Below are 22,428 nucleotides of genomic sequence, written 5' to 3'. Positions count from 1 at the left end.
GGAATTTTTAATTGATATCTAGCTTTCATGGGAGTAGCGGATGCTCAGAATTTCTGAAACTGAAGCTGCTTATTGAGGTGCCTACTATTTCTCCCAAATACTTAAGTCACTTTTGTAAATGGAATTTAGAAGCCTAAGTCACTTATGGGTTTCTGAAAGTTTTACTCTTAATGACTTTCTTAATACCATGGAATTGAAAAGGGAAGTCTACACACGTTTTTCCTCGGAGAGTTGAGGGACTAGAGATGTTTTTTGCCTTTCCAAACTTAATCAGAGATATGAATGGTAGCCCTATGCCAGATCAGCTGCCAAGTGCCCATGTTGAAATGGACCATAACAGGGGAGATTACTACATTTTCAGTATGCAAATATTTGTGATTCAAACTACCTAACCCTAAGAGGTTTAGGAGGATGTTTTGGAGCTCAGGTAAGCCTCATAGATGTTCGTGACTCAATAGCTATTTTATAATAAATGTCTTGTAGGTGAGAACTAACTATAGTTTAATGAAAAATTCATATTCCTCCTCCACTATTGTGGAAATAGAGTTTCTTGGTGAGTATCAATGGTTGTAACCGGGAAGATACTGTAGAACTGAGACAGGAATTGGATGCTTGATGTTTCTTATGCACATATGATTGAGAAGGATTTCAGGGACTGTGGGTTTATGTTGTCAGCAAATCTCATCCATAACAATGGTTTAGGAGTTGTGAGCAATTTAAGGCACACTGGAGCTGCCTTTCTATACATCCAAGATCCAACATGCCCTAGAAGGCCTTCAGGAAATGCAGCAGCAGCACCACCAAAGCTGGCCAAGCTCCTGAGCTCCACACTGCGGTAGCTCTAGCTACCAGGGTCTTTCTATAGCACATCAAAGCCTGCAGATGGGTAATTCCAATGTACTTCAGTACGCCCACAGGAGATGTAGCAGCTGAGCAAAACTTAAGAACTTCATGAACGTTGAAGCTCATACCCACTCTTCTTCCAGGGCTCAGGGGCCCTGTCACCAGGTTGCCTGAACCAATGAGTATGTTGCACAGTGAGCTTGCCTAATTTTCGGTAGCCCAATTATCTATAAGGATGATCAGCCTGGGTCTTACACTCCACAAAATATGTCAAAAGTTTGCCACTGAGCTAAATGCAAAAGTACAGTCAGAATTAGGCCCTGACCAGGCTTGGCATCTTGTGTTAAGGCTGTGGGATGATCCTTCCTTCCCTCTTCTGGTGTCAATCAGAACTGCCATTTGATAGAAGCAACCAGTTCCTTTTATCTGGCCTGTTGGGCCCCAACTAGCCACCAGATGTGCCTAGCCATTCTAGCTTCTGGAGGACCAAGTCTTGCTGGTTAAGCCAGCCACTGTTCCTCAGGAAGCCTTTCTAAACAAGCCTTGGCGGTCCAAACTCACTTAAAGGACTGCTTTTTAGCAAGGCGGGACCAAGGCAGTGGGATGTCTGGCAGGGGACAGTAGAATGCCTGGTACGCCCTGTCACAGGCCCTTGACACAAAAACTAAAATCAAATCACCAGAGACTCATGTACTTGGCCTAACCAAAAACACAGCTCTACTTAAGAATGACTGCTGTGTCCATGGAGGATCTGGAACCAAACTTACTAAAGTTTAGGGGGAGCGGCTGGATCTGGGGTAGTGGTACAGGGCCATCTATAGTAAGCACCACTGTTCCCTCTAAGCTGTGCGCGTGTGCACGCGCACACAGATTCTAAACTCTGTGCACATGGCAAGACACCAGATGCACAAAAAGTGAAATACAACATCGGAGCCAGGCTGAAATATCATTTACAGGCGACTTTTGACATTGTTCACCTGCCATCTATCAACACAGCCAGATTCTACTAGCTGGTAGGGGGCGGGGGGGAAGGGAAAGGAGAGCAATGAATCATTCGTACCCCTCCCCACCAGCATTTCAAAAGTGGAATGATCACGTCGTGTGTGGGTCCTGACCGTCCCATCTCCTTGTAGTCTGTTCATTTGACTGTGTACAAACTCAAGTACGTGCAAATAAGTCAAAATGCCTGGCCGTAGTTGCTAAGGAACTGCAAAGATTTCCCAAAAATGAACAGGTGAGTGTTTTTGTAACTGAAATCTTTCAAAGGCATTGGACTTCACACATTTACTCGTGATGTTTTACCATTTTCCCGCATTCATTTGCCACTTTCTTTGCTATGCACAAACTTCCGGTATCCTGATCTGAATGATCTCCCATTTGCCCTTTTGTCGAGTCACGCCATTAAGTGCATTGAAATAGTTGTCATATAATAAAAGTATTAATTTTAAATAAACCAATCTGGTAAAAAAATCAATCCCAAAATGTCACTGTCTAGAGGTCTAAAGCATAAAAGAACAGAAAATTCATTTAAACCTGGATAGCTGGATGAGACTATAGAGATGGTTACACTGAAATCACATAGTGTAATGCTTGTTAATCTTCGTGAAATATTCACATATGATGAGGACAACGGAGTGGTTTGTGTATATTGTCGAGATGTCAGAGTTTCAGGAGAATTTTCAACAGGAAGAATGTGGAATGATGTATGGAAGTTGGATTTCTTAAAGTGTCATCTGTCAAATAAGTCTCATATAGATGGTGTAACAAGACTTAGAAACAAAAACCCTTCCTTATGGAGCAGATTGCTTAGCATGATTCTTGACAGTCCAGCTGAAAAGCAGAGGAGGCAAATTAATCTTGAACGCAAGCGCTCAAACGCAGAAGAAATCAAGGTACTTATTGACAGTGTGTTGTTGGCTATTAAAATGAACAGCTCAGTGCTTTCTGTTCAGGATATAATGACCATATTGAAAAGTATGTGCGCATACCAGCGAGCTGGAGAAGTAAAAATTATGCTTTTGAATTTCTTGAAATTATCAACTGCATTGTTCAAAACGACCTCATGCATGAAATAGCATCGGCAATGTTTCATACTTTAGCTGTTGATGAAAGCATTGATATAGCCATTAACAGATACTTGATACTCTACTTTAAATATAGATCCATAAATTTTGCAGACTATAAAACTTTGTTTGGTGGACTATTACGACTGAAAGAATGTGATGCTGTTTCAATACTGTCAGCAATCAGAGTTTTTATTAAAAAAACACCAACTGATCTAATGAAAATGGTGATGTTCACATCTGATGGTGCCTCCGTGATGTTGGGCAAACTCAATGGTGCGGCGGCTCAGCTGAAACATGATATTCCACACTTAGTCCAGCAACATCGCGTTGCACACCGGGAAGACTTGGGGATTTCCGATACATGGAAGGACGTCAAGCTGATGAGACATTGAAACCTTAATGAGAACTGTCTACATGGTGTTCTGTCGGTCATCCAGGAGAAAATGCAAAATTCAGGAAATAGTGGATGCTTCTGAATGTGAGTGAGTGGCTTTCAGGCAACTCAATGAAGTGCGCTGGTTATCTAGGCACTTTGCACTTCAAGCAATTATTCGCAACTATAATCCTCTTCTGCAATATTTTGAGCAAGACAAAGATACTGATCCAAGTTCTAAATACTGCCACAAAAAGCTGAATACCATGGAATACTGAACAACATTAGAAGTTTTGAAGGATGTTTTGTCAGAGTTGGCTTCACTATCCACGCTACTTCAGAAACAAAGCCTTACACCTCTTGAAGCATTTCACCTTGCCCGAGGTAAACTGAACAAGATCAGAAGACAGTACCTTGGAAATTCAGTCTTATGAAGTGACAACATTAAGGCTTTCTTAGATATCAGCTCTCAAGAAAATAATGAAATTGATACCAGTTCCATAATAACTTTCAAAAACATCTTGTGCGCACATTGAGCAGACAGGTTTCCAGAGGACGAAGTCCAGGAGTGGCCCGCTTTTGATTGTGCAGCAATAATTAAATGTGACTTCAATTTTGGAATTCATCAGGTCAAATCCCTATGTTCAAAATACAAAGACTTTTTTGCTGGAGAGATTTTTATAGTCAGTCAGTACAATGACTTGAAAGTTGCAGTAGCTGAAAGAATCAAAAGTCAATTGGTTTTAAGTTTACTGGATATGGTGACATTTGCTCACCAGAACGAGCAGTTTCAGGATCTTCCAAAGTTGATGGATATTGGAGGAATATATTCCTAGCATCAGGTGCAGACTGGGAGCATGGCTTTAACTTAATGAACACTCTAAAAAACAAACTACGGAAATCATTTACAAGTAGATCATTTGGACATGCTGGTGTGTATTAAGAGTTACCAGCTGGATGGAGGACTGATAGATCTGGACAGAGTTTATATTGAATAGGCAAATGAAAAAGATCTCAGGGAAAAACAGTAAGGTTAGTTTAGCAGTCTTTGACATTTCGACCAACAAGGAAATTAAAATGCATTTGTAATTACATATCTTATTCTTGGCTGATAATCATTTATTGATATTTTTTAGGAAAATTTTAAATTTAAAACACAAAGTCTTGTTTTTCTTTTTTTACTTATGATGTATCTATCTGGAAACCCATATAAACTGACATAATGGCATACTTGTTAAACTGTCTGTATGTTTATCAAAATCTTTTCAGACGTGTATAGAATTAAAGGTGAAAGTGGACACCAACGGGCAGAAGCCTATGGACTGATAATGATCATGATTAATATGTGCTTGATATATGCTCATGATTGTCTATAAAAAAAGATCATAAAGCATAACGCTTAAAACTAACTTCTGCTTCATGATGAATGGTTAAATTTCCTTTTTCTAAGTATTTAAAAATAACATTTACTTGGTGTAAAATCATCATCATCACAAATTGCAAATTAACACTTTTAAAATGTATAAGCATTTTACTCGCTTGGGTGCCTTTGCCTCATGGTGCACAAATTTGAACTTTGCTTCAAAAATGTGCACAAAAGAAATTATTAGTGCACACAGCCTGTCAAAAATTAGAGGGAACATTGGTAAGCACATTATAAATAATGGAGGCTGCCAAAAGAATGGTAGATTCCAAACTCATGCTCATTAAACAACATTTTAAAGACTTTAAATTATTTAAAACACTTGGAAAAAAGATAACTCTTTAACCTGCAACTGCAGCTGTTAGGTCACTTTAATCATAAACACACAGATGCTTCTGAGCAAAATTATCCTCTCAGCCTCTAAAGGTTAGATTACGGGCCAGACTGTGATCCTCTTAATCCAGCAGGGAAGCAATTACTCACACAAACAGTCCCATTGAAGTCAATGCGTTTATTCCTACGAGTACCTGCTCATCAGGTAGAGTAAGGGGTTGACAGGAGTTCCTCACAAACTTTTATTGCTGATTTACACAAATATTCTTTGAAGTAACTATCATGTAATAAGCTTTTAGTTATTCATCTTGGCATTTCAAACTATTATAAACACATGAGTATACGGGCTGCAGTAGATGGGAAAATGCTGAATGGGTCTGATAGTACGGCATGTGGGAAAGAAACCTGTGGTAATAAAGGGCCTGATTCTGTTACCATTGAACCAAATGGGACTATTCACTAGCCTAAGAATACTGAAATGTATAAGGGTTTGAAGGAGTGGGGCCATAGTTTGTAAATAGTCTGGAAAAACATGTACGCTTTGAACATCGAGAATTTTAAAAAATGACTTGAACTTGAAGGCAATTGTGGTTTTGTTCCACTTAGGAGAGCCTAGTAAAGAAAAGTTGTATAGAATAGGAGAGATAAATGGCCTAATAAAGCAGATTGTTTATAACCAGTACCCCTGTCCCATCTATATGTGCTAACCTAGCACTTTGAGGGTGCTTTTCTATATCTAACATATATCACTTTTAACTAATACTAATTTTCTTAATGAGCTATGTTATTACATCCACATATTATGTTTAAATAATTTTAAGAGGTGGCTCACTGAGCATCACTTAGGAAAAGGAAAAAATGCACTGGGATTTAGTCATAAAATATAAAGATTGTCTATCTGATAATATGTACAACAACAATAGCTCAGTAGTTTGAGCATTGGCCTGCTAAACCCAGGGTTGTGAGTTTAGCCCTTGAGGGGGCCACGTAGGGATCTGGGGCAAAAAACAATACTTGGTCCTGCTAGTGAAGGCAGGGGGCTGGACTCGATGACCTTTCAAGGTCCCTTCCAGTTCTGGGAGATAGGTATATCTCCAATTATACATATAAAAAAAGAGAATTAATCTAAAAATCCATATCTCTCTGTCATAGAGGTTCTCACACAGTGGTCTGTGAGCTCCATGCAGGTGGTCTGTCGATAGTTCCCTTTAAGGGCCACCCACCTAATTAGTGGAGCTGTGCAGGTGAGGGGGGAATTTAGGATGTGCAGGGCTGCGGTGGCCAGAGAAAGAGGTGACTTTTCCCAGCTCCAGGGCTTTGGCTGCTGGGGAGAGAGAGCCCTCCTTCCCATCCTCAGCTCTGTGGCAGGGAAGAGACCTTCCGCCCCAGCCCCAGCTTCGGGGCTGCCGTGGCGGGGGCAGAGAGGGCACATCCATTGCATTATAAAGGTAAGACTACAGATATTAAAATACGAGTTGTGTGCTTTTATTTGTGGAACAAAAAAAATGATGATGATTATTTTTTAAAATATATAGTGCTTTTATCCAAAGTGCTTTACAATAGTTAGCTAACGGTACAAACAACTTTTGGAAAGATCATTAAGTTGTCCGCCAAGATCCTCACCAATTTTCAAGTGGTCCACGAAAAAAAAACATTTGAGAACCACTGGTATATTGGATTTATCCTGGTTATCTGTAGACTGGCCTAAACTGAGCTATGTTAGTAATTTAAAAGATTAATAAAACTAGTAAAACTCAAAACAGTTCAAACCGAACAGGACAAAAACTGAGTCCTGATCTAATTAACACTGGGTATCTACACTTTACCTTCCCCTTGCTTCTACGTGCTAGTATTACATTATTTGGTACTTGTTAATAAGTAGGTTGTTTGTTCTCAGTTAGTGCCCTGATGGATCATTTTGAAAAAATAAAAGCTCCTTCTCTGCTGAACTATCCACTGTCTCTAATGGAAGATTGCCTATAAAAAGAGTAACTGGGAAATATATAGTTTATGAAAAATCTGTTATATGAAGGATGCTTGAGAATATAAAGCTTGTAACTCTTATTCTTTATAGAAGTAGTCCCATTTTAGGAGTAAGAGTCACAGGATTGGCCAAAAAGTTGTACTGTATCTAATGGCTCCTCCAATGGGATATTCACTGCACATCCTGGCTTCATTGCTGAAGAAGGGCAAATAAATAAACAAACTGCCCAGGAATAAAGAGAATGTGAGGAAAGGATATCATTTGCTTCAATTCATCACACGGCTAACTGCTATGCAAGTCCTGGATGAACAGGGGGTTGTGCTTTATTGTTTTTGTCTAATGCAATAGGCTTACCAGCCCCCTGAATAAGTAGGTCTGATGGAGAAGTCCATGGCCTTCTGCTGCATTTATTCTTGACTGTTTTCTACATGGAAATCTGCCAGATGCAAAGAAATAGTCATTCTTTATGTTTCATCCCATCCTACCTCTAGACCTATTGCACAGTCTCCCTTCCGTACAGAGTCCCAACAAGGGTCTGAGACTCAGATTTATTTGTATGCAAAAGAATTCTCCACATATACATTAATGCAGATTTATTTCTCCATCTATGTGGATAAGTTAACATGCATGAAGGTTTATATATATGTAGATATACATCAATGGTTGGTAGGAATTGAATAACTATTAATTCTCTCAGAAATGAGGAATTTTGACCTCCACTGTAATATATTCTTATATTGTACACTTCTACTGGTTATATAAAAAAGTGATACTATAATCATTCTGTTTACCTGTAATAAAAACAGCATCTATATGAATGCCTATTTAAGTTAGAATTGTTGTGTCAGGTGAGTCAATCTAGCTGCATTAGGGGAAATAGACAATAGACTTCTCCAAGAGTCTTTGTCAGGGGTCAGCAACCTTTCAGAAGTGGTCTGCCAAGTCTTCATTTATTCACTCTGATTTAAGGTTTCGCACCTCAGTAATATATTTTAACGTTTTTAGAAGGTCTCTTTCTATAACTATATAATAGATAACTAGACTAATGTTGTATGTAAAGTAAATAAGGTTTTTAAAATGTTTAAGAAGCTTCATTTAAAATTAAATTAAAATGCAGAGCCCCCCGGACTGGTGGCCAGGACCTGGCCAGTGTGAGTGCCACTGAAAATCAGCTCGCATGCCGCCTTTGGTGCACATGCCATAGGTTGCCTATCCCTGGTCTATGTTTAAATCACTATTCTGTTGGGGAACATTTTGTTAGAGTCTACAGGTAAAGAAGTTAATGGAATATTAAAGAGAGCCAGTGTCTAATGTTAAAGGTATAACAATACAGAGAAATATTATCTGGTACATAAGAAACATAGGGTAAGCTCTACTACATAAAATGAAGACAAAATTCATCCTTGAGCAAAGAATCAGAACAAAGCCAATATACACAACAAAGTTGAGATTGGAATAAAATTGGATTTAACAAGCTGGTGTGTGTGTGTGTGTGTGTGTGTGTGTGTGTGTGTGTGTGTGTGTGTGTGTGTGTGTGTGTGTGTGTGTGAGAGAGAGAGAGAGAGAGAGAGAGAGAGAGAGAGAGAGAGAGAGAGTGTTTTGGGGGGTTGGGGGGATGGCGGGGGAGCATTGGCCCGGAATATAGATTGAATTATATCTGAAAAACTATCAGTCTTCCAAAAACGAATCATGCTATTGGTATATTTTTATTTTGTCATAATGATCTGGAAATTCTGGGTTAAATTAAGATTCATAAGGATTAATAATTCTTGGCTCCCCTCAAACCATCAGGGATTTGGAATTCTGCTCCCAGACATAAATAAAGCACGGTTGTCTCCTCCAATTATACAGCCAGTTTAAAATTTCATTTTGCTTTTCTTTATGTGTGCAAACAACTTTACTCATAATTAGAAAATGAATTAAACCCCTTCTTGTAACTACTGTAGGTACTTCTGGAAGCAGTTAAAACAAATATGGTTAGCTCAGTGATAAAGAGAACCTAAAGATTCAATACTGGATACATATGGATTTTTAAATCCAATTCATCACAAGTCATTTCCCCAGCTCATGCTTTCAAGAACAACCTAAATTTGTAGTCTGTTAGCTGTAAGATGGCCAGGTTTGAAAACTTTTAATCCATTCTAGTGATACTCAGCTACACAAAATGGCTTTGAAATGGCAACACATTTATCCTACCGCTGTAGTGCTCATAATTATTCAAACTGTTGAGCCTGTAATACAGCACAAACAGATTTGATACAATGTCAATAAAGAGATGAACATTAGGTCCTGAAAACAAATCTGCATCTAGCAAATCCACCACCTTCTGTTCCATATTTTCTCATCATTAGTATATTATTTTCCTGCAGAGGGTAACAACAGCCATTGAAAGGTAGAAACCAGGTAGCTTCATTATTTTCTGCTTCAGAATAAACATTAGCCAAATGGTTTCTTTTATAAACAATAAAATTCTTTAAGTTACGAACTGATGCTTCTGTTTAAAAAGCTTTTACTCCTATTATTTCTATTTCTAAACAAACTGAATACAATAGCATGTTTACTCAATGAGGAATAAACCGGCTGTGTGGCTGTTGCTGGATACCTTCTTAGAGATCACAAATGAGGTGAAAGAGTAAGTGGCTGCAGTGCCGCAGGATTGTGGTTACCTCAGACATCAGCACTTCCCTGAATGCTTTACTCCCCTCACAAAAAGGCCTAAACTGATTTTGAGAGAGGGAAAAAACAGTGCCACTATGTAGATTTTTTGCTGTGTCCAGCTCAGGCCCTGTTAACTCTAGGCTTGTGTGAGAAAGAATTCAGGTAACATAGCTCTGCAGGGTGACAAGAAATAAATATATGTTTAAATATCCAGTACCTATAAGGATGTTCATTGTTTCTTTAAGTCCGTCACAGAAAGCTAGGCAAAAATACAGCCACAAAAATGTACTCAGCTGAAGCTTACCAGTGAAGCAGAGGCAGAAGCTTCAGAGGAAATAATGTTTTCCTAATAAAGCTGCTTGTCCTGTGTTAGTATCTTTGGGCCAGGTTTTTAAAGGTGTTTAGGCACCCAACTCCAATTGATTTCAGTAGAATAGAATCGGATCAGAAGGGACTGCAATGGTCATCTAGTCTAACACCCTGCCAATATGCAGGAATTCTTGTGCCTAAACCAGCCAAGGCTGCTGGCTATCCAGCCTCCTTTTGAAAACCTTCAGTGAAGGAGCTTCAATAACCTCCTGAGGCAGTCTGTTCCGTTATCCTACTGCTCTTAAATTAGGAAATTTTCCAGAGATTTAATCTAAATCTGCTATGCTGTACTTTGAACCCATTACCTCTTGTCCTGCCCAGTGTAGCAAGAGAGAACAACTTTTCTCCATCTTTTTTAATGGCAGCCTTTCAAGTATTTGAAGACCACTATCACATCCCCCTTAATCTCCTCTTTTCCAACTAAACATACTCAGTTCCATCCCTCTGATCATCTTTGTCCCTCATCTCTGGATTCTTTCCAGTTTCTCTCCATCATTTTTATACATTGATGACCAAAATTGGACACAGTATTCCAACTGTGGTTAGGTGCCTATCTCCACCTAGGATTTAGGCACCTAAATACCTTTTAAAATCTGGGCCTTTGTTCCTAGTTCATAATTAAAAGTGATTCCTCCTGTGATTCTTTACCATTGCCACATTTTGCAGTGAGTACTGACATGCATTTCACAGCCAACAGAGTTTGGAATCATATCAACTCACCTTAAAATGGTTGTATGGAGGTGTTAGCTAGGTCCTACAGGGTACCTGGTATATGATAAGAGTTATTACAATTAGGTTCTCAGGTCTGATTCAAAGCAACTTCCCAAAATTTGCTAGGCAACTTATGTCAACCTAACAGAGTAGTGTAGATCAGGCCTTAGTTTCCCAGGCCTGAAGAAGAACTCTGCATAAACTCGAAAGCTTGTGTCTCTCACCAAACAGAAGTTGGTCCAATAGGAAATATTACCTCATGCACCTGGTCTCTCTAATCCAGATATCAACATGCCTGCAAAGTGGAATTTATATTAGAAAGATAAAGGAAAAAATCTGTTTATACGAAGCAGCCAGTCTCCAAATCTTGACTAATTTGACTGCTCCATTTTTTACATTGTACATAAAAGGCACCAGCATTAGATGACCAGCATAGAAAATTCCATTTTTAAAGTGTGTTTTGCAGGGTTTGTTCTGATTTGGTCAGATTTCACAATCTGTGTAGGATTGGATCAGGTCAGTACTTTGATGGGGGAGCCTCTTCAATAAAGTCACACAGTGGTCAACATTACAGCCAGTGTTTGCCCAGGTTTACCACAGACTGGTGTTTGATATCACAACTCTCTATATTTTTCATCTAGGATGTAAACTGTGGGGTACACGGTTGTCAGATATGGATTTCCTCTCCACCTTCTATGACTTGTGATGTACGTGCTTCAGAAAGTGGTATGGGTAGTTCTTTAATCTAAGAGCCCAATCCATGTAATTACACCATGTCTGTGGACTGCTGCACCCAGCCAAAGCCTGATGAAACAGTCCCTGTAAATATCTAGTATCAGAGTCTGCAAAGCTCTCTGGGATTCTTTGAGATGAATGGTGTTATACAGAGACAAACTTTTAAGGGTGTAAAAGTGCTTATGGTGTAAACTCTGACAGGACTTCAGTTTACAGTGTTGCTGGCGGACACAACTATACATCCAATGACAGGACAGAAAAAATCCACAGCCTATCAAATAAACTCCAAGGGCATTCTGCTAGTATTATGTTCTCTCCTGCAGCTATTATAGTTATTAGGGAGGAAAGTTAATGCCAAAATCCTTCCATGCAAATGCAGTATTTATCAAGTATGCTTCTCTTTACCTGCCTCAGGTCTGACTTGTGATTAAAGAAGTGGATATAATCAGCATCGCTTTCATTTCATGGTGTGACTGGGTCAGTCATTGGTAAAATGCAAATAAACAAACCTCCTTTCCTTTGGGCATATTTTTAGGTTGGAACCTCCCCTAGAGATTAAAGGGTACATCACATATTTTACACCTAACTTGGTATTGAAGAGAACTCAAGAATCTTACAGCTGACGGGATTGAGAGGATGGGAGTAGACTGATTAATATTGGTGTGTAAATGCTGCAGGGAACTTGCTACTTAGGGAGCCTGTCCCGAATTTTATAACCCTGGCCATAGAAACTGACCTAAAGAGTCATGGGATTTTCAAGGGCTCTGCAGGCAGCATTTTAAATTAATTGAGTTTGACAACAGCTTATGAAATGAATAGAATCCATCTTAAAAATCTGTGTAATGGAGTTGTGCTTCGGGCATCTAACAATGTACTGATATCCAGTGCTTTCTGCAAATGAGCTGAATGTTCTTTCTGTAGGTGCTGCATATTCTCTGTTAATGTGTTACTTTCTTATAGGCATTAGAAATGCTTTTAATGGAGTTGCAGCCTCATTGTCTGTTAGAACAACTGACCTAGAGAGAGGATTTGCTCTGACAGGAAGAGTGAGGTCTTAACCACAAAGCTGCAGCAGTAGTATCTGGACACGTTTTCATTACAAACTTGACACACAAGTTCTCCCCTCAACCAGCTATGTTAAAAATGAGCCAATAAGGGTATCAGTGGCAGGATTATTAATTATTTGAATTATACTAGCAACTAGGGGCCCCAAAATGAGATCACCCTGCCAGACACTGTGCAAATGCTTACTGAGAGACAGTCCCTGCCCCGAAGAGCTTGCATTTCGACACCACAGATAAGGGAAGGATTATAAACAATTTTACAGATAGGTTACAAAGAGAAAGGAGCAGATTCATTGGGAAACAGAGAATGGACATCACCCTTAATTCTACAGCTGAGGATATCTTTGACAGCACACACTACTCACAGAACTCGTGCAAGGGGTATACTCGGTGTGACTATCTCCACTGGATCAAGTTAGCACAGACTCTAGGCTCCTTAAACTAGGGCAGGTGCAGAGAATCAGGAGGCCACAATGGGATCCTTGACAGTTCCTTTGTTCTGTGCCCAGTGGAAGCTGGATATAGCAGAGAAACTGCCTCAACACCACACATTAAGTCTAAGGTAGAGTCAGATATTGAATGATGATCTCAAGAACTATTTCAGGGCCTTAACCACAAGCCCCTCTTTCCTGTCTCATTCAAATAGATACATGTATTTATTCTTTTTTATAGCATTTAACATTGGCACAACTATGTTAAAATAAATGTTTGTAGTCCATGCACATTTAACCCTTTATTCACTGTATAAAAATCCCTTTAAAGATGATTTAACTGTTAAAACAATGGTTAAGTTCAGATCTAGAGTTATACACCAAAGGGTCATTGAACTGGTGACCCTGTATGAGAGCCCAGCCCTACCATCCTGAAGAGACCTGGGCTTGTTTCCTGAAAGCATTTACTTGCCTAATGTGGAACTCTGATGTTGTTACTAAAGGGGTGTAGGGTAGAATTTTCAAAAGCATTTAAAATCCAATTTTCAAAGACCACATAAGTCACTTTGGAGTCCAAGTCCATTTGAAAATCTTTGAGACTTGGGAGCTTTTGAAAAATTTACAACCATGTGCACACACCCCAGTTTTTTCTTTTCTTTCTTTTTTTGGGGGGGTGGCGGAGGGAAGTTAATATGTGTGTGTTTGCTTGGGTATCTCAAAGACAAAATTCCTGTCAAAGTGACTTAGGCAGTGAACAATCATTATGAGGGCCCTATCAAATTCATGGCCCATTTTGGTCAATTTCATGGTCATAGGATTTTTTAAAAAATCCTAATTTTCATGATTTTAGCTATTTAAATCTGAAATGTCACATTGCTGTAATTGTAGGAGGTCCTACAACTGAGGGGTTGCAAAGTTATTGTAGGGGAGGTTGCATTACTGCTATCCTTACTTCTGCGTGACTGCTGGAGGCAGAGCTACCTTCAGACCTGGGCACCTGAAGAGCAGCGGCTGCTGGCCAGGAGCCAGCTCAGAAGGCAGAGCTGCTGCCAGCAGCAACACAGAAGTAAGGATGGCATGGTATGGTATTGTCACCCTTACTTCTGCGCTGCTGCTGGTGGGCTGCTGATGTCACAGCTGGGCACCCAGCCAACAGCCACAGCTCTCCCACCACCTAGGTCTGAAGGCAGCATAGAAATAAAGGTGGCAATACTGAAACTGCCCTAAAATAACCTTATGTCCCTCCTGCAACTCCCTCTTGGGTCAGGGCCCCCAATTTGAAAAAGGCTCATCTGCCCCGTGAAATCTGTATAGTATATAGTAAAAGCACAAAAAAGACCAGATTTCATGCGGGGTGAAGGGGGAAAAAAAAACAAAAAAACCCACAGATTTCATGGTCAGTCACGTGTTTTTCATGACCATTAATTTGGTAGGGCCCTAATAGTTACCGGTGATACACAGCTTTTGAAAAGATTAACTGCATCACAGCTAACACTGAGGCATCACTGCCAAGATCTAAATGTCCACATATTTAGCTAAAAAGAACTTACAAGAACATCTGTAATAGCACCATCCAATGATTCTCAACAATATCAAACAGGAAAATCCCCCCTTTAAAAAGAATCTACTTTTAAAAAGCAGATTCTTTTAACACTCCCGGTGCCAGAAAGGTCAGAGCTTCTAAAGAAACTACAGAGGCTCCATGTTTATAAAAAAATTCAGCAAGCTTTATTTTAACAAGTTTCTATCTGTTTTCCAGAACATATCACTGAAATATCTAGAAAAGTGTAATTGCACAAACTACTGTGTTCATTATTGTTACAGAAAGTGCTGGCATATTTGTAGCTACTGTTCATATAGGAAACCACTTTGGAGTTGGTCCTTTTAGGGTCTTAGGCATTGGATGCACTGGAACAAACTTACAGAGTTATAAGTGACCACTGTGGGTGAGACAAAGCAGAAAGAAGAGATGGTGCTATGACCTCATTAAGGGACAAACCCAGTACAAGAGAATTCCAGTACAAGTGCCAGAATTTTCAAAGCTGCATAGACACCTGAATGGGAACTTGTGCTGTATTCGGTATGTAAAAGTATAATATGTTGCCAGTGGACTTACAAAAAGTGGTCCAATGTTTGTGTGTACTAGGGAGAGACACATGTCCTTTTGGACAGCCTGGGTGTGGTTGTGTAGTTAGTCATCCTACAGAATTTTTCAAATCAGTTAGAAGGGTTAAATGCTGAAAATTTAGCCTATCCCAGGGTATGGCTATGCGGACTGAGAATTGCATACGCAAAGTCACACTCTCAGACATACTAAAAATCCATCAGGTATGTATAAGCAGTTTTAATTGTAATTACCTAAAAATAATCCCACATCTCATCAGGAAAACTAATCCAGAAGCATGGGTATTTAGCAGTGCTGTTCAGAGATGATGTAGTTTCAGATGTAAGAAGCATGTGCATAGCCCAGAGCAGTTGGAGCTTCCCTGTATGCTTTTTTGAGATAGGTAACTCACAATTTCATGATCATAGGATTTTGCAGAGCCAAATTTTTAAAGGTATTTAGATACCTAAAGATATAGATAAGTGCTCTTGAAAATACCATTAGGCACCTAACTCCCATTGAAATCAGTGAATGGCCCAGAATGAAATCAAAGGGAGTTTGGCACCAAGGCACTTTTGAAAATCCATTAAGGGGCCTATCTGCAGGTGACTAAATACCTTCTTAAATCTGGCCCATATTCCATAGCTGTACACAGAAAAATATCCACTGTAACTCTTTGAGAATATAATATGACACACACACACACACACACACACACACACACACATATATATATATATATATATACACACACACACACACACACAATGACAACTGGATGTTTACCAAACTGTTTAGCCTATTTTTAACCACAAGACACCAAATTCTTCTTGCAGCTTTGTAGCAAGAGTAGGAATTGGGACACTGAATATAATATAAATGGAAAGTGATAGATTAGATTCATCCTCTTTGCACTCTCGGTATTACTTTTTTAGTGACCCTTCAGTTGCTGTATTCCCACCTCCAAAATCAACAGATGTTGCCAATAGAGCACAAAAGAGGAATGATTGTTTTGGCACTGGAGGGTGGATCTTGAAGAATCATATTTTACCAACGAAAATAATGGTTTCAATAAGCAAAGTTCACCCTCAAATGTAGCCTTAGATATCCAAAAAACAAAGGACTTTGCTGGAAAAAAAACCAAAATCCTATCTCTCAGTGTTACTGTAGTTATTACAATTGTTCAGAATAAAGCAAGTATAGTTATATTTGTCTCAAACACTCTCTCGTTACCCTAAAGATCATTACAAGATCATTTAATTGAGACAACTTTAAACCCAATTTGCATCTCACTAATCTCCAGAGGGACATTCCCCGGCCTGTGCTTGGAGGCTGTTATTGTCATTTCTTTTTTTGTCCTTCCTTTCACAGTATGCTTCTAGCCAAAGATTAGGAGATATTTCTTATTCTGCATTGTCCTGTCTTAGTGCAGGAGGCTGAACAAGATGACTTCTCAAGGTCCTTTCTAGCCCTACATTTCTGTGATCTAAACCCATCAACATTAATTTTTGTTTTTAATTACAACAGGAAACAGCTGTGACGATGGCGCTCGTGGAAGGTGGCTGCTTGAAAACTCTGAGCACTTTATTCAAGGCACAAACAGTGGCAGTACAAGATTCAGAACACTGCCCCATCAGTGTAACTCAGCAGATTTACTTGCTTACTCTTAGGTTACAACTACATAGCAGTTGGAAGGATGCTTCCCAGCTTGGCGAAGCAGACATGTACTAGCTCTGCTTGCATTAGTACACTAAAAATAACAGTGTGGTCATGACAGTATGGGTAGAAGCTTGGGCTAGCTGCCTGAGTACAATCCTGCCCATTCTGCAGGGTAAGTACTAATGTGAATAGCCAGAGCTACAACACATGTGGCCATGACTAACCTGTTATTTTTAGCATTGTAGCTCAGAGCTAGCATGTGTCTATCTACCCATGCTGGAAAACATCCTCCCAGCTGCCACGGAGACATACTCCTAGAGCAGTCTGTCTAAGGGTGAGAAAGTCCTTCAATCTCCAAGTCCTTTCGGACTCTGGACTCCCTGCAGTCTTTAAGGGTGATACTAATGATGGAGACTGCCAGTGAGGGCACCAGTTAATTCAAGTTATTTATGTAGGTTTATAAAAAAAGTCAATCATGGTAGACTTTGAAATAATCTTGTGAAGTAAACCAGAATTAGGGACCTTAGAGAAGGTGAATGAAAATGTTTTGTTTTCTCTGATAAATGTAAGGGCTAAGGTTTTTTGTTTGTTTTGTTTTTAAACTGAAGTTCTGCTGTTTGCACATAGAAGTCTCCAAGCACTTTCAGACTATGATCCAAAAGCACAACAACAAATGACTGCTTGTTACTATGATGCACAGGCAATTGTGAATGAAAACACTAATTAGACCTCCAAATATCTTGTTGTACATATGATTTCTTCACCTGCTCAAACAACTGTGATGATCATATGCATAATCCTGGGTGAATATTTGTGCATTCATATTCTATGTGCATGTACCAGAGCTGCCATTTCCTGAGTAGTCCCTTATGACCAGAGTTCCTTTTGCAGCATCCTCCCTCTGTTCTTAGTCTTCAAAAACCTGTTACAGATCCACCACAGCCTTTCTGATAAGAAAAACCCTCTAAACTCTCCACTTGGGACTGGTTTAATGACCACAACAGTCCTATCAATAAAATCCATCACTGTAATTCAAAGGTTCCCACTTATCTGTTCCCACTTCTTCTACTGCCCACACAGAGATCTTCCTCTGCTGAGCACAGCTGTCTCCTGCTGGAATTTAGCCTTATAGCTCAGACAGTGGCTTCCTTCTCTTGCTAATGTCTCCCCTGCTCTGATGGAGAAGGCAGTCTATATACTCCTCTCCTTCAGAGAGCTCTCCCTGTTGACTAGAAGACAGCAGATCCCTGTCCCACCCTACTCTACAGGGTTCCTGATTCTGGGTCCTTAAAGGAACAGTGGCCATTTCCTGTGCCTTTGCCATTTCAGCTCCATGGAATGGAGTCTTATGGCCCCCTTTATCTTTAAAGGGCTAATATACCACATTACAATATAGATCTGACCTTTTATTTCTTGAAAATATTGCCCTGCAAGCTAATTAAAATTTTAACTATATCCACAGATTCCAACCACTTTTTCCACAGCACCTGTTAAAGGCAGTTTTTAGCCTATAGATGATTGGGAGAAAAAGGATGTTCTGTGATATTGTTCAAGATCTCTTCTAAATATCAGACATTGAGTTATTATAAATATAATTCTTAGTTTATTTTAAAATATGATATATGGATATACTTCCACTGATTTGTTAAGCCTTTGTCAGACAGCACAGAGATGCAGACAGAACCAAGTTCATCTCCTGTCCTAAATTACTTGCTCAAATATCATAAATATGGCTATTAACTATCCTTATTCAAAAGTATCTGATTACATTAATGCAAGAATAGACTAGTGCAAAATCTTGGAACAACTATTCAGATAATTAAAAGATTAAAAATGTCCTTTTGGGCAATTATTATTAACATATTTATCAACTTACAGCTGTACCATATCCTCTTTCAAAACCTCACCCAGGATTGATTGATTAAACATTAAGAAAGCTTATTGTAAATCATTAATCAATTCTGTGTTCTGGCTCCAAAAATACACAAGATATCTATGTTGATGTTATTCTGAATCATTTTAAATGTTAAATACTTATACAGATATACGTATCACCTTTCTGATTACCTGGAATTGTTGGAAAGCTGGATATCTTCTCTCCCCAATGTAATAAAACTCCTCTAAAGAGTGTCAAGATATCACTCCTTAAAACTGATTAATGAGCAGAGTGCAGGTGAGACATTCAAGGAGTCCATACTAAAAGCAATCCACGACGTGGATATCACCATCATATAGAGAGCCAGAATCTCAGCTGCGGCCTGGATGCTGTTGATGCAGCTTGAAGAATGCATGGCAAAAAGTGATTGAACAGCACCTCTGCTTTACTGCAATCCTGATGCTGGCTGAGGACCAGTATGCTCCCCAATGTAATTTAGAACAATCTCTGGGCTGCTCTAAATTATGCCCAATTGCCCCCTGCCTCAAGGAATAACCTGGCATCACTGAGGTGTGGGACACACCGGCCGTGCTCCCTTTCTTTTGGAAATGCCTCTTAACCTTGGGGCAAGATGGGGGATGGTGTAGAGATGCTATGTTGATTTCATGCTATCCAGAGATTCTCCTTACAAAGGGGGAATCCGCAGGTTGCAGGAGCAACGCAAAGCACCCAAAATGGATTAGAGCTCTGGGTCTGGGATGTGTGCATGTGCATACTTCAAAAAAGTTGAAAAGTTAAACACTCAAAAGTTAGGAATAGTCTAACTTAAAGATAGCTGTACAACCTTAAAATGGGGTTCCCCTCTGAAAACAGGTATGTAACAATGTTACCTTTTCACTATTCAATCAGTGGAATTGTTTACGACATTCCAATCAATTATACCTGTATGAGTGCAATGAAGACTATAGTGTTGGAAACATATAAATGAAGGTAGAATTTGTCTTGCTGAAGGTATTACCGCTGATGGAGTGCAAGATGGAAAGAACCCAGTTTGACTTTCAGAACACAGGCTGAGAGTTTGCAGGGCTGGCACTTAGAAAAAACAAGGCCTTTTCTTTGAACACTCGACACATTGGACTTGGAGATTGCTGAGACAATGAAACTGGAACCCTACAATGCCATTTATACAAAGTCACTTTTCATAACAGAACCACACTTACACTCTCTGTCTCCTTGTGCGTGTCTGCATTACAATAAAGTCCTTAATTACAAGATCACATGCTATTATTTCCACAGGACCCCCTGCCTCATTCATTTCATGTTGAGCGAGACTGAGGAGGACATTTCTTTTTAAGTAATTTATTAGAACAGACATGCAGGGAAAGCAGCACAAAATGCAGCTGCTCATGCATCAAATAATTAATTTTCTCTGTCAAAATTATATGAATTCATTTACATTAAATACTTCCTTAAAAATCATTTAAAAATATTAAGTACATAAGCCAGATCCTGGAGTGTGCTGATGCACACAAAATGCAGGCCAAGGGGGTAAGGAGATGCAAAGGTAGCTTAAACTTCACCTTTGCATTCATCTGATCCTGCTGCAGCTCCGCTTCCCTTGAACCACGTTAGAGCTGCCCTCAGAGAGCTGAAAACAACCACAAGATGCTGGAATTGCATCTGATGAGTCATAAAGTTCAGATATGCCCTAGCTTTGCTCCCTTTTCCTAATTATGCCTTCACAGGGAAGGCAGTGGTATAAGAAAGCTTATTTCAAGTCCAAGCCATTACCATGATCAGTCTTACACCAGGGTAAGGCTTCCTAGACTGATTACACTGGCTTTAGAGCCAGATGGGCTGGCAATGCATCATAAAGTTGCTACGCTGCATCAGAGAGTCTACACCATAAAATAATATAGTCCTTGCTGCTCGTTTATCAAGTACACTCCTGCCTCATCCACTGGCCCCTGTTAAGCCTGCAAGCCTCACCATGACCACTATTTTTTTCGCTACACTGTCTTGCTTACCAAACTATGCTCCATCCAAAATCCTCACTTGGGCCAATTTTTTCTCCAGTTACATTGGTACAAACCCAGAATAACTCAGCTGACTTCAGTGGAGTTAATCCAGATTTATTCTAGTTTAAGCATGAACAGAATTTGTCTCACAATGAGGCAAGAATATACCAAAGCCTGATTTCATTCATTTTGAACTGCATAGCCTGAACACTGGATGAGGGGCTCAGAAGAAAACAATAGTATGTAATCATGTAATTAAAGAATGTATCATACCACACAAAACACAAGGGGAAAAGCTAATGTTGTGTGTGCCCCTTGCACAGCATACTTCCTATCACATACCTTAGCCATTTAGACATGTTATTTTTGCATTACATGAAAAACCTCAAATGGTGTAAGGTTGTTATTGGAAACTCTACAGTAAATTTTAACATGAGTAGGTTTGTTAGAGACTATATAATCTACAAGGAGATTTGAATCATTATGTACATTTCACTATTTCCATACATTAAAAAAGTTACGTTTTTTAACTATAACATTATTGATATTTACTTATTTTTCATGTGTTACTTGCTGTACAACCCTGAACTTTAATAATGTTGTCTGATGCTGATCTCTTATGTAATTTATCATTGAGCAGCATGGTGGATAATTCTCTCATGACTGTGCCACTCATTCATTTTTGTTTATGAAGATACATACAATAATAGACATCAATCATCTACTCTTTATCTCCTCTGCTATGCGATCTTCATGCGACTAGATATGGGCTAACTTGCAGAACAAGTGAATTATGCCATTTCATAAGTGAAGATAAAAAATCTTAACATCTATCCTCTATCTTGTATGGGTTATTTTATGTTAAAGTACATATGCTAGCTTCATGGACAAAGCACATATTTTACTATGATAGTTTTTTATTTCTACAGTATTTGAAATTGAACGTGAATGAACAAACCAACAAGATTTACTTGTTCTTCCCACATTTCAGCAGGACTGAAATTTCCTTAGATTGAAGTCATAGTACTATAATTTAAAAGAAATAATTTCCTACAGTGCTTTCCTGTTAAGTTCCATACTGTAATTTGCACAGAGTCATTACTTATGAACATGGACTACCGCTGCACAAAGGAACATTTGGTTGTTATATATTGGATAAGAGGGTCTCTGCAGTAATCGTACAAAAAAGGGAGAGAACATATAATACAGAAAAATTGGAAAATCTTTCATCTAGGGGTATGTTTTATTGTTTCAATAAAGTAAAAATTAAAAGTTACAAAAATCTCAGATGCACTAATTAAAGCCACTTAGGTAGCTGAAAAGTGCACTAACAGAATTTACATAACAGATGAGAGAACACACAAACACTGAGCATTATATGGGAAATATTTTTCTTCACATGAATTAATTCAACTTCTCAAATCAATGTCTTAGGCCAAAACATGCCTTCCTTCCATATCTAGCTGACATTCATAAATATATTAATAGTGTCATTCTGGATATGCACCACAAAGTGGTATATGATCAAATGAATGCAAAGCTCACTTAAGCCAATTAAAATAATCAAGGAAACACAGATTCTTAACCTACTTTTAATCAGAGACAGAAGGAGTTGATGTAATAGCATAAAGATCCCCAGTCTTGGAGCACACTCAAAAGCTCTGATTTCTGCCGTCTCCGGTTTATGTTTCAGTGTTGGAGTATAAGGGAACAGGAGATAAAATAAGATGAAGATCCAAGCCCCTGAAGAATAATATAGATCAATGAAGAATTTAAAATGC

This window comes from Gopherus flavomarginatus, chromosome 3, assembly GCF_025201925.1.
Source record: "Gopherus flavomarginatus isolate rGopFla2 chromosome 3, rGopFla2.mat.asm, whole genome shotgun sequence".
Taxonomy (NCBI): domain Eukaryota; kingdom Metazoa; phylum Chordata; order Testudines; family Testudinidae; genus Gopherus; species Gopherus flavomarginatus.
Note: the sequence above shows the minus strand (reverse complement) of the source record.